Raw genomic sequence first — 16,351 nt, 5'->3', positions numbered from 1 at the left:
TTCCTCCACCCACCCCAGTCTTCCACTCCAAAAAGGCAGCTCACCTTCTCCCTAATCCCTAATTCGTGTTGCAACATGATTTTGGCCAGTGCTGCAGCCAGTCTGCCAATGGTGATGACTCCAGCCCTCTCTCAAATCTCAGTCCTACCTGGGGCAACAGCCCCCCGGCCAACTCGCTTTGATTGGCACCCTTCCTTGAGGTAGAGCAGCCAATCAGAGCTGCTGTAGGAGGCAGGCTGAGCTCTCCTTCCCCTCATCAGTAGGGAGGAGTTTTTGGGTGGGAGAGGGAGTAGCCTACATCATTCTCCCAGGAGGGAAGGCAGAAGCAAAAAGAGTCCAACAGCTAAGAGCAGCTCTGCTCCTTCCCCTCCTGTGCAAATGGCTCAATCTGCTTTCTGCTCCTTCCTTCTCCACCCTTGCAACACCGGGGCAGAGGAGACCCACCCACCCCTGACCTCTGGAGCTGCGGGAAGAGCAGAGGTGAGCTGGGGGGACAGGCAGATGTGGGGACTGGGGGTTGCATAACTGATGTGAGGGGTAGTGGCGGAGCTGATGTGGGGGTGCATAATTAAGGGATGAGGGCAGAATTGATTTGGGGGCAAAACTGATATGGGGATGAGGAGCAGACAAAATTAATGAACTAGAATTTGGCGCCTGGGAAGAAGCTGGAAGCTCTGCACCATCAAGCAGCCAGCGAGAGCTCCTGAAGCAGGGACCAAATTCACCTTTGTCTATCAATTTGGAAGAGTTGGCAACACTAATTGTCACAGAGACATACTGGGGATGGGCCTGGGGAGCAACAGACAGACCAAAAAAAGCACAACAATGTTTAAAAAAAACCTCACAATTTGGAGTCCAATCTTGAGTTTTAGGGTGTCTGACTCATGATTTTTGAACTTCTGGGGTTGGCTGATTCCCCACTCTGGCACTTCGAGTGCAGAAGGTGGGGGCCCGCAAGGATTAAAAAAATTAATACTGGCCACTCCAGGCTTGTATTAAACTCCCAAGGTTACAGCTTTTCTCTGACCTTGGCTTGATAAACGCTGCCACCACCCAAGTGAAAGCCTGCCTCTTGCAAATACTGGAAAAACTCACTTGGGAAGTTTTCTCTGAGGCCCCTCGGCTTTTCCTCCCCTCCCTTGGGGAAGCCGAGAAAAAAAAACAAAAGGGAAACCCAGCTGTTGCCACTGGCTAATTGAAAAACATATGCACAGACCTCTTAAGACACTAAGAACCTGATGGGTTTCAAAAAGGTAAATTTTATTAAAACTAAAAAGAAAGAAACTACGTCTGGAATTTAGGCTTTTGCTAGATTTTAAAAGAGCAATTCCAAAAATTAAGCCCCCAAAATAGCTTTCTTGGGGGTTCAGCTTAAAGTTTACAAGCAAACAAAAGCATCTGGGGTTAGCACAGAGGAGTTTACAAGCCTTACAGAAAATAAAAGAAATAACCCTAAACATTCCCTGTCCCAATGAAGCCTTCTAGGTATGGACGATGCATTTTCATACTTGGTTCAAACTTTACACAGCATTCCAGCTGCCCCCGTCTCTTCAGCCCAGAGAGAACAACAGAGAGACAAAGGGAAAGTCTGTTTCCCATATTAAAAAGTTCTAGCCTTCCCATTGGTCAGGTGTTTACCTGGGGACTTTTTAACGCTTTGTGCATCAACCATACACAGTCCACTAAGGAATGTTGCAACAGCCAGAGTTGACGGCGTTGTGCCAGGTATTGTGTACTGAAGTTCCCAGATCTGACTTAATCCTGTGATTCCATGTATCTCTGGGGTGGCCCTGGAGGTGGCACCACGTAGAGTCAGCGTGTATACTCCTTCACACATGGATGGAGAGTTGTGAGCACGGTGTGCTTTTGTCCATCCTGGCGACATGACTGAAGAGCATGCAGCACTGCTGTTGAATACAATGAGTGACTGGAAGGATGGCCAGATCCTTGAAAGAGTGTGACATTTTGCACAAAGTCAAACCACTTTATGATCAAAATTTGGTACTGACAGCACAAAGGTAATGCATCTAGCCACTCCAAATCAGCCTGTAAGAAAGTCCAGGTTTCTGACCATATAGCAATACAGGTACCACACAGGTATGATAGATCCTGAATTTTGTCCCAACACAAAAAGATTTTTGTATCCGTAAGAGAGAAATGGCCTACATGCAGGAGGCAGTGAGACCGGCTTGTCAAAGAATATCCAGATTGTTGAGACCATTTGAATTCTGCTTGCAGCCTAGGTGGATGAACTCATCAGTGTTTTCCACAGTACTCAACCCCACCTGCACTGAGAGTTTTGGTGACCCAGCTCCAAGGTTCTGGACCTTGGTCTTCTGCCATGTTCAACCCCCATGTTCTCCCAGCATCTTGGAGACCTTGAAGGGCTGGGACCAGGTTTATAGTAGAAATGTATATTCAAACAGTTTGTGAATCCATCTCCACAGGCATTCTTTGGGGTTGTGATTCTTAAGAAGCCACTGCAGGACATAGTTGTCTGTGGACATGATGAATTCCGTACCTAGTATACATGGACAATAGGCATTGTGGACATATACTATAGCCAGACAGTCCAGTTCTGTAGCTGAATACTTGATTTTTCTCTCTCTTTAATTTGTGATGTCCAAAAGCCACCAGTCTGTCTAATTTGTCAAGTCATCTCCCTTGGACTCCCTCCTACACATCTCTATTTGTGTGTTTTATTAATGTGGGGTGATTTTTGGCTGCTATGTTTTATTTACATTTGGTTTTAATACAAAGGGGTGGGAGGAAACAGCAGCTACAGGAATCAGTGGGGACTGACCTCAGTCATGTGACAAGGGACAGGAAATAAAAACCAGGCTCTCTAATGAGTCACATCTTTGTTACAGCTGGGGTGGCCCAGAGCTGTAGTGGAACAGCAGCTGCTAGACCCAGTCCTGCTGCTGCTGTGTTAGTAGTGTTGGTTGTGATGGAGTTAAGGGAGCTCATCCCATAGACATTCCTGTCAGGTGGGGATAGAATGTGCCTGCACCACAATGAAGTGGCAGCTCCTGAAACAATCATGCCTGGCCCCTTCTCAGCACTTATTTTCTAAGATCCTTAGGTTTTCCTCCATTGTTTCATTCTGGGACCACAGTTTACACCTGCTTTCCCCTCAGTTATATGCAGTCACTATAGGAGCCTAATTTACTGGTAGGGTTGGATGAGTGGGCTTGATTCTCTTCTGCATTGTGTTTTGGGTCTGTCTCACTGACTACTGTAGATATGGGCTTAATCATTTCAAATTTGTTTTCATTTTGAAATATGTCATTGATCTACGTTATCAACAGTGTTTATGTAATAGGCAGCTCGATCAATTATTTTGTTACAATTAAATTATTGCCTTTTCAGTTACAAGTCTTGCATTTGCATAATGGAAGTTAATGATATTAAATAAGAAAGCCCTGAGTTGATGTGAATGGTCTCGCTTACATTGCTGTGTTTCTTGCTTGTAATGACTGTACAAAGAAATCTTAAACACTGTTGTACAATCCCTGATTAAGGTTATGTAGCCTGATGTTAGATTTTAATTCTGGCTTTAATAACTTGAACATTTACTACTCCTACTTTTTAAAAACAGGTAGCCAATTATAATCCTTGTTTTAAGATGTTACACTCACCCATCACTTTTTTGGCACAATCCCTATAAGGGAAGAAAATAAAACCAAAAAGAACATGCCTACAGCCACTGAAGACTGCCTGTGGTCCTGGCACTACATTTGGCTAATGGTCAAAACATCAGCAACAGAGAATGCATTGGATACTGTGTTGTATTAATCAGAGCATATCCAGGGAGCTGTATGAAACACATCTATGCCAAATTGAAATGAAAATGAAAAGATTTCATGAAAAATCCTTAATCTATCTCCCTGTTGACGAGTGCACGTTGCCCCTCATTTACTGTTGCCTTGGTCCTTAGCCCCATCTATCACATAAGTAAAGATGATGCTGCAGGGAATGTACTGCATGTACTGTTTTAGGTGTTTGCAATAGCATCAGTGATTACAGAGGAGATTATGTAATCTTTAGCTAAATTCTTGGTATGTAAGAGAAAAAGAAATGGTTTTTAAATTATTTTATTTGGAAATGGAAATGTATTTGTAATACCCACATTTTTTGCTAATGATTTGGTATCTTAAACAGTATTAAAATTATTACTAAATATTGCAATTGGAATTGGCTTTTCTGTTGCAAGCAACTGCTCTCTTAATGGCAGACCATCTGCAGAATTTGCATACTGTTCCATACCCAAACTGACTTGATACCAGTGAAGCAAAACTGTAACAACAACAACAACAACAACAAGATATTAAAATGTAAGGGCAAATTTATGGTGGTATCAATTGGAACTATATAGGTAAGCTTATCCTCTAAACCACCCTTGACCTCAGACTGTAACTCCCAATTAAAACAAAAAAAGATGGCAATTGACCAATATTGGAACTAAATTAACCAAATATCTAGAATTTGATGTACTGGTATCATCCTGCAAATCTGTTGTCTCTCTTTTTTTAGATTACTAGTAAAAACTTCAGTAGTTCCTTCTTTCTTTTACTAGGAAGGGATATTAGTAGGTTTCTATTGGCTCACTAAATAGCCGTGAGTGGCTACATTACATTTATGTTGCTCAACCTGTGATTTTAGTCTCATCCGTCTCTATGAAGCACCACGTGAGGTTCTGGTGGAGTCTATCAGTTTGAATGAAGATCTTCTTGCTCTGTGGAGAATTGGTTACAGGAGCTCTCGCCATGTGCCTAATACATGTGAGACAGCACAGGTAACACTAAACAAATGGACCAGAGCAGCGAGATATGTCTTCATTCCTCTAGGTTGCCAGGAAGTGGTACAACTGGGAGAAGAAAGAAAACCACACACCCACTAAAAAGTGACAGCACCTGCGAAAATCCCTGGTTTTATTTCCCATAAATTCTGAATTTTCTGATTTGCTCAGCATTTTATCAAGGGCTGTAGCTACCACTTGGTGAACAGAGGTACAGGAGATGTGGGGCATCAAACAAAAGGAAAGGTGGGTTCCTATATGTCCCCATTTTCATAGACAATGTTAAGTTCTAAATGGGTTGGATTATGGGCTGCTGCTATATGGGGCATATTGTTGAAAGCGCTGATTTTATTTGATCAAGGCCTTTGTTTTAATGCTATGATGTGTAAGTATTAAAAGGGTTAAAGCAGTGATTAGCCCCTCAGTGTCTAAATATTGTGACGGGGCAAGGCCAGATGGCTATAGAAAGTAGTGGGAGATAGATATATGAGCTCCAGGCTAAACAAATCCCTGGTACCAGGTTAAGTGAAATGGAAGCTGCTCCAGGTCAATTAAGATACCTGGGGCCAATTAAGAACTTTCCAGAAGGCAGGGAGAATGCTAGGTTGATTGGGACACCTGAAGCCAATCAGGGGCTGGCTGAAACTAGTTAAAAGCCTCCCAGTCAGTCAGGTGGGTGTGCATGTCAGGAGCTGTGGAAGGAAGTTGTGCTGTTGGGAGGCTAAGTAGTACACAACATATCAGGCACAAGGAAGGAGGCCCTGAGGTAAGGGTGAAGTGGAGCTTGAGGAAGTGAGGGCTGCTGTGGGGGAAGTAGCCCAGGGAATTGTCCATGTCATGTTTCTAAAAGGTCAGCTACCATAGCTGATACTATTAGGGTCCCTGGGCTGGAGCCCGGAGTAGAGGGTGGGCCCGGGCTCTCCCTCTTCCCCCTCACGTTTGCCCCCTGATTAATCACTGAGACTGGGAGGCAACAGAGACTGTACAAGGAAGGATAACTTCTCCTCACCTCTTTTGCTGGCTTATGATGAAAATGGCTCAGTAGACTGTGACCCTTGTCTCTAGAGAAAGAAGGGTTACGTGGAGGGTCACAGTGAGCCTCTGAGGCTAGCGAAATCCGCCAGGAATCGCAGGACCCACGGAGGCAAGGACAGAGCTTTGTCACAATATATAGTAAAAGTGATATCCTTTCAGTGGCATACAACCATCTTATGATTTTAGGAATACCTATTTATTATCTCTTAGGATCTATTGCTGGGATTTAGTATACCTCAAACATTACATTTGTCCATTATACCTCTGAGAATGCACTGGTTTGCTTTTTTTAATCATTCTTCTATGGGCTTTCTATCAGTTTGGATGTTTAACAGAGAACTGTTGAATGCATCCATCTCTATGAATTCTAACATGGGAATTACTGATAGAAATGAGATGCAAATATATTAATTCTCATCTGTGAATAACTAAATCATTTGACAAAATTATTATAACTTTTACTGGTTCTTGAATGTGATCATAGTATTCCAGAGATATGCTGCAAGTCCTTTTAAATTTGTGTGATTTCTAAAAATTAAACCCAGTGAAAATTCTACAATTTCATTCTCTTTGACAAATCTGTCTTCAGTTCTGCCCATGTATATCCAGAAATAGGAACAATTTAAGCACTGTAATAAGGGCTATTATTCTGCCACAGTCCATATCTCTGATATATGCCTTCCATGTGTACAACAGCAAATCGGCGAAAGGAGATATGATTTGACACAAAGTGAATGATTTAGTCCAAACCCTGAAAATCGTCATATGCAACTATCTGAAACATGTTGATCTCAAGACCATTTTGTAAACCAAAATGATGTCAATTTTACAGTAGCTGGAATATATTGTGTGTAAAGCTGATTAGATAGGATACCAACAGGTAGCTGTCTGCTACATGAATTTTTACATGGCTTTCATCTAAATTAGAAATCTAACAGCAAAATCTATCATGTAGGGATGTCACCTGGATTTGTGGTACTCCTTTGAGGCCTTTGGGTTCAGAAACCAATGACTGCGTTACACGTGGTAATTCACAAACTCTGAATTATTACACCATAATTCAAACTATGTCAAGTCTGGTTGCTCAGTTTTATTATGTAATAATCTATTAATAAATAATGCACAGATATATTAATACAAGTTACTAATGTAAATTATAAATATTCCTTACTTTGTTCTACTGGTTCAGAACACAGTGTATGTGAAAATGTTATAGAATGGAACTTGCTTATGCAAAAAATAGTGCAATACATATTAGTCAGCTGTATTTTCTTGCTGGGCTGCGTGACTAATATTTATTTTATTTATTTATATATATAGTGGTATCCCCCAGTCGTGGAAGAGGGCTCTATTGTGCTCAGCTCTGTAGAAATACAGAACAAAAAGATGGTCCTTGCAGCGAAGAGCGTTGCAATCTAAGAAAACCAGATGGTGGTGGAGGAAAGCACAAGGTAACAATGAAATGGTCATGATCAGTGGGGTAAGCAGTGGTCACAGCACACTCCCTGCATAAGCTTTATAGAATTTTTGATTAAAGAAATTAAAAATATGAAGTTCCAAATGGAGGCAAGTATTATATATCTTGTATTTCCTGCTCATACATGCAGTCGTTAAAACTATTTCAGATCCAGGTTGTTGCTTCTCATCTAGGCCAGCTCCTAGTTAGAACCCCCAAGCCACTCTGAGAACTTACCCTAGCCTGGGAGTGTGCAACAACCATCACCTCTACACCAGCCCAAGAAATTGCTCCATACCATACCTGGCCCAAACTTGCAGCTGTATCCATTCCTAACCTGATTCACATCCAGTTCCACCACACGCCCATTCCTTAGCCTAAACTGAGTCTATGAACTCACACCAGCTTCTATCTGAGCCTGAGACTGAATTTACCCTATGCCAGCCTGAGCTTGAGCCCACAGGCTGAACCCAGTACTCACCGTAGTCAAGGCTCAAGGGTTAGGTTTAATAGTAGGTCATAGGTTCAAGTTACAGATAGTATTGGTGCCAGTTTGTGGCCTGGGGTTAGGATTAGGTTTGGCACCGGCTTGTGGAGTTGGACTCGGGTAAATGTTGCAGCTGAATTGTGAAATCAAACTAGGGTTAGTTTTGGTGACAGTTCATTGGATCATGTTAGGATATGGACCATTTTGAGGGTTAGAGATGAGGGTGGGTGTGACAGGTTGTCACTCCTGGGGTGCAGTTTGGGAGCCATGGGAACCCCTGCGCCCCTTTAACCTCCCAGCTGGCCTGGCTTTTCCTACGCTGCTCTGTTGGTGACTCACAGACTCTTCAGGCCCTGTGGTCATTCAACATGACAGCAGGTGGCGCCACACACCCAAACTGAGGTACCAAAGTGCCTTACTCAAAGACGGGCAGGTGACAACAGACAATTTCCTAGGTCCATCACCCTGGATCCTTGCTGGGTATAAACCCAAAATTGTACCATCTTGCACATTGTACAGATCCCTGTGCAGTAAACTCATAAAATTCACCTTCCCCTCAATGTGGGAAGGATATGCACAATACGCTTGTGTTAACCAAGCTGAGATTTTTCCCCAGACACTTCACTCTGAGGCAGAGGCGAAAGTAAGCCGGTACGCCCTTGTATGGCGTACTAGCAAGAGCCGGTGCACCGTACTGGGGCAGCCCGCCTTCCCCAGGGGGCAAATTAAAGGGCCTGGGGTTCCCAGCAGTGGCTGGAGCCCCAGGCCCTTTAAATTGCCTCCAGAGCCTCACTGCTGGAGCCCTGAGGTATCAGCGGCGGGGCTCCGGCAGCTATTTAAAGGGCCCAAGGCTCCCCTGCTTCTACTACTCCCCTGCTACTCCAGGGGCTATTTAAAGGACCAGGGCAGCAGAGGCAGCTGGAGCCCTGGCCATTTAAATAGCCCCTGGAGCCCCCGCTACCACAGGGCTCTGGGGGCTATTGAAAGGGCTTGCGGCTCCCCTGCTTCTACCACCCCGGTCCTTTAAATAGCTGCTGGAGCTCCGCCGCTTCCCCAGGGCTCCAGCAGCTAATTAAAGCACCAGGGTGGTAGAAGCAGGAGAGCCCAGGTCCTTTAAATAGCCCCCGGAGCCTTGGGCTGCTGCTGCTACCCCAGTGGGGGCGGGGGGAAGGAGGAGGAGAAGGGGGGGGACACACTTACCTTACAGGGTGGACTGGGGCTAGCTCTGACCCCCTCAGCCTCACCCCTTCCACCCTAGGCCCCACCCCTTCCAGGGATCAGTGCTGCCCCCAGCGTACCAGTAAGTCACTCGACTTACTTTAACCTGTGCTCAAAGGCACACTGGTTTAGATAAAGCAAAACCAAGTTTATTAACTACAAAAAGATAGATTTTAAGTGATAGCAAACAGATCAAAGCAGATTACCTCGTAAATAAATAAAATTGGAATCTAAGCCTAAAATACTAGAAAGATTGGATATGAATTAGCCATTTCTTACCCTGACTGATGATACAAGCAGGCTTGCAGATTCTCAAGGCACAAGCTGCACTTGCTTTGCAGCTTGGGCTCCCCACCCCCATTCCAAGTCCTTTTCTTTCGGAGCTTCTCTAAGGTGTTGAGTTGTGGGGAAGTGAAGAACCACAGATGATGGCACTCCCTGTCTTATATAGGTTTTCCATAGGGCGGGAACCGTTTGTTTCAAAAATGTTCCCAGCCCAGTTTGTGGAAAAATACAGCTACTCAAAATGGAGATCAGTGTCATGTGCTCTGGTCCCATGTCCTTGCATGCCTTGCTGAGTCATAACAGCCATTACTTATAGGCTGTCTGGAGCATTCTCAGGAAGACTCACCAGGTGGGGGGTAAGCTTCTCCTAAGGCCTACTGTTTTTCTGAATGGCCCATTACCCTGAATAGGCCGTTCGCAACCAGCTGTCTGGGCTGGAAGCATTTTGCCTAGTGGGTGTCACCCAGGTGTAACCACATTTGAAATATAGATACATAGTCGATATTTATAACTTCAGATACACAAATGATACATGCATACAAATAGGATAATCATATTCAGCAAATCATAACTTTTCCAGTAACATCTTACATGACCCATCTTGTACAAAAGGCATCATAATTATGCCATAATCATATCATAATAATATTACTATGATGAATATGGGATGTAGTGTCACAGTGGGGTTGGGTCCCATTTTAGGTTTGGGCTAAAATCTGGATTGTTCTGGCTTGTGAGCCTAGGTGAAGGTTGGCATGGGGAAAATTTGTGGGCCTAGACTTCTGGTTTTGTGAAAGGGGCATTTTTACCAGAAAGTCATTTTAAAAAAAAAAAAAAATCAATCATCTCTACTTAGGTACTTTTGAAAACATCACAAGGCACCTGTCTGCATCTCTAGGCTACTACATACCTTTGAAAATCTGGGCCTACCACCTCTCATAGTTCTGGAGCTTGGGCTGCAGCCTGAGGCTGAACATCTACGCTGCAATTAAACAGCCTCTTGGCCCTAGCCTGGAAGCCTAAGTCAGCTGGCACAGGCTAGCTGTCGGTTTTTAATTGCAGTGTAGACATATCCTAAAGTGGCATTGGTGAGAGCAATCAACTCTGCTGAAAACTTTAACTGTGGAAACAGCCTATGGTGCCAAATATTGTGCATTGGAGTAACAATCTGCTTGAGGTAATCAGTGTTTTTCACCAGATCTTCAAACCTCATAATTAGGATATACTGTGGCAGCCGCTCTCAGAAGTTTATGTGATTTGAAAGCCTATTTGGCATAGGGATATCTTAGTATTAATTAGGAGACTGTAATGAAATTTGTTGAGTGTGTTCTCTAGTGTGACTTTCTGGCTGTTTAAGAGATCTCAAAGCACATTTTGTTGTTGTCTTTTCGTTCAAGTGGCAAGTGTTCCTCCTCTTTAAAACATACCTTTGTAATTGCTGTGTTTAGTTTGGATTGCCTTATGTGGAAAAGGGGAGAATGTAACTTTGAGATTATGCAGTTATAACATGTAATGTTATTGTAACTTGATATCATCCATATATGTATTTTACCATGATGATCATCTCTGCATTACGATTGTAACCAGACATTGAAATTTCCCTAAAAATTTTCCTACATTCCTAACAAAAAAGATTGCTTTTAAGCATCACCATGGTAGACTCAGTCAGGGATTTCATCTTTTTCCCCTACCACCTTTTGCAATTCTGATTAATCCTACCTCAGAGTTAGTGTCTCAGATTGATTTTTCAGAGGAGCGGACCCACAATTACCCATTTCCTCCCCACTGTGTTGTGAAGATTGAATCACAATTTAAAACAGAAAATAAACATCACCAACTGAATGTTAATAGACCAGATGCTAAAACCCGTCTTGACAAGATGAGCCCCTTTCATGCAGAGAGCAAATTGTGCCAAACCTAGATATTAGATCAGAAATGATAACTTCCTTTTAATGTGTAATTATGTAAGCATTTTGATTTTCACTTACCATCATTTGCTGCCTCCGAAGCAAAATGAGAAATGACAGCTTACACGTCAAAGTCATAGCAATTTTCTATGAGTTTGCCGCACCTTGAGCTTAATATAAATCTACATTTAAAAGATTAATCGTACTTAGAGCTGCTTAAAAACCCATCTTAAATTGACTGCCTTATCTGCCTTAGCCAGAAGTACGTTTAACATTCCTTCACATACAAATGGAGGTGCCTCTGTCTGCTACAGCTACACTGATCTCAGAATGTTTGTGCTTCAGTGTTCATAGTAATTGTCACAATGCCGTGCATGGATTGAAATGCATTTTCTGTACAATGAGACAGGCATTATTATTCATAATGAGCTATATTTAAATGAGAAGGAGTAGTTTTTCATTTCATTTAATAGTTCTGATTTATAAGAAGCTTCTTTTTAATTCCCCCAAATTAACCACCCCCAATAAAAACATTTCAGCCTCATTCTGTGTGGAGGAAATAATTTGGTACAATGTGCTATTATACTTTAAAAGCATTTCTTTTTGATCAGGTATCCCACATTTTCTTCTGGGTTTTAGAGGAGAACCCTAAGAATTTAATTAAAATAGATTCTCTCTTTTTCCTTAGAGCCTAAAATTTATTTTCTGTTTTAGATAACTTAATCTGGGACCCAGCTTCAAACTTCAGAGCTTTTTACAGATGAGATGGGAGTCCATGGATCAATGCACATGGACAAATGTCTGCACCACTGAATCTGAGCAACTAAAAGCATTATTATACAAAAATAAAAGCCCTGACTCGTGGAGGTATGCTTGAAAATAAATTTAAAATTTGGCTAGGATACTAAAGGTTATATCAGAGGTTCTCTTATTTTTTCATAGGATGGTTAATATCTTAACAGAGATTTTCTTGGACACTTTCCCTCCAATTTGCAGTTGCATGGACCACCTCGATTCCTGTTAATGAATACATAACATCCCTGTGGCAACTAAAGCAATTGCTTGCATGGAAATTAATATTAGGAAGGATTTTTATGTATTTTTATCTTCTTGTGATGTAATTTAGCAGATGGAAATAAGAAAGAGAATTCATGTAAATTCACCAGCCAGCTCTTCACAGACCACTAGCAATTGCTCCATGGATAGTTGAGAACCGAAGCCTTAGAGAGATGGATAACTGGCTTCTATATCAGCATACAGGCTTATTTATAGCCCAGTTCTGCCACCCTTACTCTTGCTGAACAGTATCTTACTCCTGGTTTTCCCACTGGGTGATCCTCATCCCTGCTCTGGCTCCTTTACATCACATAAAATGGCCAGAGTGGCATAAATGGTCCCTAAAAGCCCCATATCTGGCTGGGAAAGAATTCCCTTGGTGCCTGCACTGCAGAAGACAGCTGTAAGGTTGCCTTTCAAGGACCCCCTCATAATCCCTGGTGTCGGGGACATGATGGTGGCAGAGCTGGAGGCAGGAGGATTGTGTCAGGGCTAGGGCTGCGGCACATACAGCTCCACAGACTCTGGGCAGGGCTGTGGCCCATAGGGCAGCTCTGGGAGACTGCCGTAACTTAGGCAGGTTGCCTGGGCTGTCAGAATTATGCTGGGGACCTCTCCAGCCCCGGGAAGAGCCCAGAATGAAGAGGGCACAAAGGTGTCTTAAAAGTCACCTCAGCTATGCCATTGCTAAGGGTTGCAAGATCTCTGCCATGCCTACACTTTGAGCTATGTGTGTGATTCCCAGCTCGAGGAGCTGTTCCAGCGCTAGTTCTGATTGAGTTAGCATGCTGAAAATAGCGTGTAGCCACGGTGGGGTGAGTGGCGGGAGGGGTTAACTGCCGGAGCACATGCCTAGTGTCTTGGACAGGTATGTACTTGGGGAGGCTAGCCCCTCCCACCACTTGTGCTGTTGTAGCTACACTTTGATCCAGCTAATGCTCTAAAAATAGAGCTAGCCCGGGCATGTCTCCTTGGGTTTGGATTCTCTCTCACACACACACACCCAACTTGAAGTGTAGATATACCCTAAGAGGCACAACTGAGAACCTGTCCATTGAGTTACATGAGATGACTGGAAGAGAGATTCTGACCCTTAGAAAATGATTTATCTGTGAGTTGTCAACTGTTTAGAAATATTGTATTTGTCTCTGTTTCAGTGACGTTGCTATTGTCTCTGTCAATAAAGTTTCCATTTTAACGATGCTTCCCAACAGCAGAACTAGTCTGATGATGCAGAGCAGGCTTTTGGCATTTGGAAGTATTGGAGTGTCAAATGTGTAAGGTAAGTTTTTAAAAGGGGCTTAGAGGTGGCTTCCTGTATGATGTTGGCATAGTGTAAGGTGAAGAGCTGAATGCTGTAGGAAGGGATGAGGTGCAAAAAGCAGTAACATCTTGTAATGGACCAGAGCTGGGTACTGTGGTAAAGAGCCACTTAGAAAGCAAAGGTTTCAGAGTAGCAGCCGTGTTAGTCTGTATTCGCAAAAAGAAAAGGAGTACTAGTGGCACCTTAGAGACTAACCAATTTATTTGAGCATAAGCTTTCGTGAGCTATAGCTCACTTCATCGGCTGTAGCTCACGAAAGCTTATGCTCAAATAAATTGGTTAGTCTCTAAGGTGCCACTAGTACTCCTTTTCTTTTTTAGAAAGCAAATACTGAGGCAATTCTAGTTACTGGATTTAGCATAGGACACAGCCCTCTTTTTGGCAGAACTTCACAGCAGCATAAATCCACAGGGAGGCTTCCCTAGTATCTGCAAGTTCAGCTCCATTAGGCTTAATCCCCTTAGTGAGAATTACAAACCTCCCACATCTGGAGTTCAAGAGTAAGTGAACAGGCCTGATAACTGGGAGCTGCAGGTAGAGAGCAAACACTGTAGAGAGAGGAATGGAAAACCACTCAGTGCTTTAACATAACACAATAGGCTAATGCTGCAGGCAACTATCCATCTTTAACTCCTGCTCACCCTCGAGGGGCGAGCTGTATACTAAGGTAGAGGTAAGGAAAAAACGCACTTCGGAGCTAATAAAAAGTCAGAGAGAGCATCACAATGTGTGCTCCTAAAAGATTAACTCAAGGAAACATGTGACATGAGACATCCTCTTATCTCCTGGGAACTCATGTGCTCTAACTTGTGTAAATAGAGGGGGAAGAAATTCCACAGAAACAAACATAGGTGCTGGAACTAGGGGTGATGCTGCACCCCCTGGCTTGAAGTGGTTTCCATCATACACAGGGTTTACAGTTTGGTTCAAGGGCTCTCAGCGCCCCCACTATACAAATTGTTCCAGCGCCTGTGGAAACAAATGAGGTAAACACTGGAGGTGTGAGAAGAAATGTAAACCAAAGATTCATTTAGCCTGCCAATGAATGGTCTTTAGTAGGAAAAGCTTGGAATAGAGCAACAAGCCACAACAGGGTATGTATTACTCCAGTGACAGGTGTGCACCTCATAGCCCTCGAAGAAGTGCACCAGTAGCCTACTTATGTACGCCATGCTGTATCCTATTAAAATCAGGATCTTTAATATTGTATTTAATGTGAAAAAGCCTTTTGAAAGTCCAGCTGTGGGAGGTTTTACACAGCAATAACTTTCCCTAGGCAGAACAGTTCCTAGCAGAAGGCTATGAGTAAAGGTTATTAACCATCCCTCTTTCTTGACTATTTAGAGTATATTAATCCTTTATCACTTTTCAGCCGCCTGGGCGACATGGATCCCTTCTCCTCTGAGTCTGGCTGCATGGCCAGCAGGAGTCCGTGGCCCAGAATCTATTTTCAACTCATTTGCTGAAAACAAAACTGTGTGGCCACAGGACTGTAAATAGCTGCCTACAGAGTATCTGGGATGATGGGAAAAGGGGGCAGTTGAAAACTGTGTAACCCTTACCCTTTCTCCCTTAACAGTTCTCCTTTCTCCACTTCCCCTTCCCCAGGGCTCCCTCCACCTTTCTCCTTCTTCTGCCTTCCCCTCCTTCCACATAGTGGCGCTTAATTAAAAAGCAGGCTGGCGGCTTCCTGATGCTGCTGAGGTGCAGGAGGAGGCCTTAGTTTGCCTTAGAAGCACTGCGGCAGAAGGAACACCAGCAGTGGAGCCTCATAGGAAACCAATGCTTCCCTCTGCAGCTCAGCCACTGAGCTCATCATTGCCTGGAAGCACCTAAGCTGGGGAAAGGGAAGGAATGGAAAAGGAAGGAGAGAAGAAGCCCATGCAAAACCCCTAAATGTGCTGGATACAGAAGAGAAAAGTTTATAAAGGTTTATCAAAACATGTTTTACATTTAAAACTAATTGATTTGTTAAACTGAGGAAGTATGTGTAGTTAGTGAATTGGACTGTTTGTTTCTGGTCACCATGTCCTTCAAGATTATAGAACTAGTAGATCTCATCCTCTTTCACCTAATTTTGATTCATAGATTGGAAGAAGAAAACAAGCTTTCCTGCTTTTTTCAAATACCAATTGGTTTCTTAACTTTGAGTGAACTGGCCATTTAACTGAACTAGTTGAATAAAACTGAAATGAAGAAAATAATTCTCTCAGCACCTGCAGAAGAGACGGCTGCTATCAAAAGTTCGTTTAGCCATTCAACAAACTCTGGTTGCAGGTGCTTAGCCAGTGACTTCCACCAGTTCAATGATTTGACTTCCTTCAAAACTTGGCAGACAATATGTACTGTTTAATATTTTTTAAATTTAATTTAAATGTTTTTAATAGATTATAAATTTAGGCCTTAACTTAGATTGCCGTAATTTCAAATAGGTTTATTTTAAAAATAAACCTGCATGTAATCTAAAATTAAAAATCCAATTTAAATAAAAACAATCTAATTTAAATTAAAAATCCTTTTATTATCTGTTTTTTAAATCATAGATTTTTATCCACTCTGAATGTCTGGAAGTTGGACCCAGATAAATTCAGACTGGAAATAAAGTGTACATTTTTAACAGTGAGGGTGACTAACCACTGGAACACGTTATCAAGGGTCTCTCTCACTGGAAACTTTTAAATGAAGATTTAATGTTTTTCTAGAAGCTATGCTATAGTCCATATAGGAATTATTCTGGAGAAATCCTATGGCCTGTGTTAATACAGGAGGTCAGACTAGAAAA

General features: G+C 42.8%; 1 long non-coding RNA gene across 3 annotated transcripts; it reads left to right on the top strand.

The window, feature by feature from the left end:
* Positions 1–249: 249 nt before the first annotated feature.
* On the top strand, positions 250–16,010 carry LOC122464707. 3 transcript variants are annotated; one of them, XR_006288986.1, is made up of 6 exons: positions 250–480; positions 4,851–5,047; positions 7,157–7,287; positions 11,904–12,056; positions 13,403–13,527; positions 15,658–15,980. It is a non-coding gene; the product is annotated as an uncharacterized LOC122464707 (long non-coding RNA). The 3 variants fall into 3 exon arrangements; XR_006288987.1 differs by lacking the exons at positions 250–480; positions 4,851–5,047 and adding an exon at positions 5,450–5,567 and having other exon boundaries at positions 13,460–13,527; positions 15,658–16,010; XR_006288985.1 differs by lacking the exons at positions 250–480; positions 4,851–5,047 and adding an exon at positions 5,450–5,567 and having other exon boundaries at positions 11,904–13,527.
* Positions 16,011–16,351: the final 341 nt, after the last annotated feature.

The sequence above is a fragment of the Chelonia mydas genome, chromosome 2 (assembly GCF_015237465.2).
Source record: "Chelonia mydas isolate rCheMyd1 chromosome 2, rCheMyd1.pri.v2, whole genome shotgun sequence".
NCBI classification, from domain to species: domain Eukaryota; kingdom Metazoa; phylum Chordata; order Testudines; family Cheloniidae; genus Chelonia; species Chelonia mydas.
Note: the sequence above shows the minus strand (reverse complement) of the source record. Positions and strands in the feature narration are given on the sequence as shown.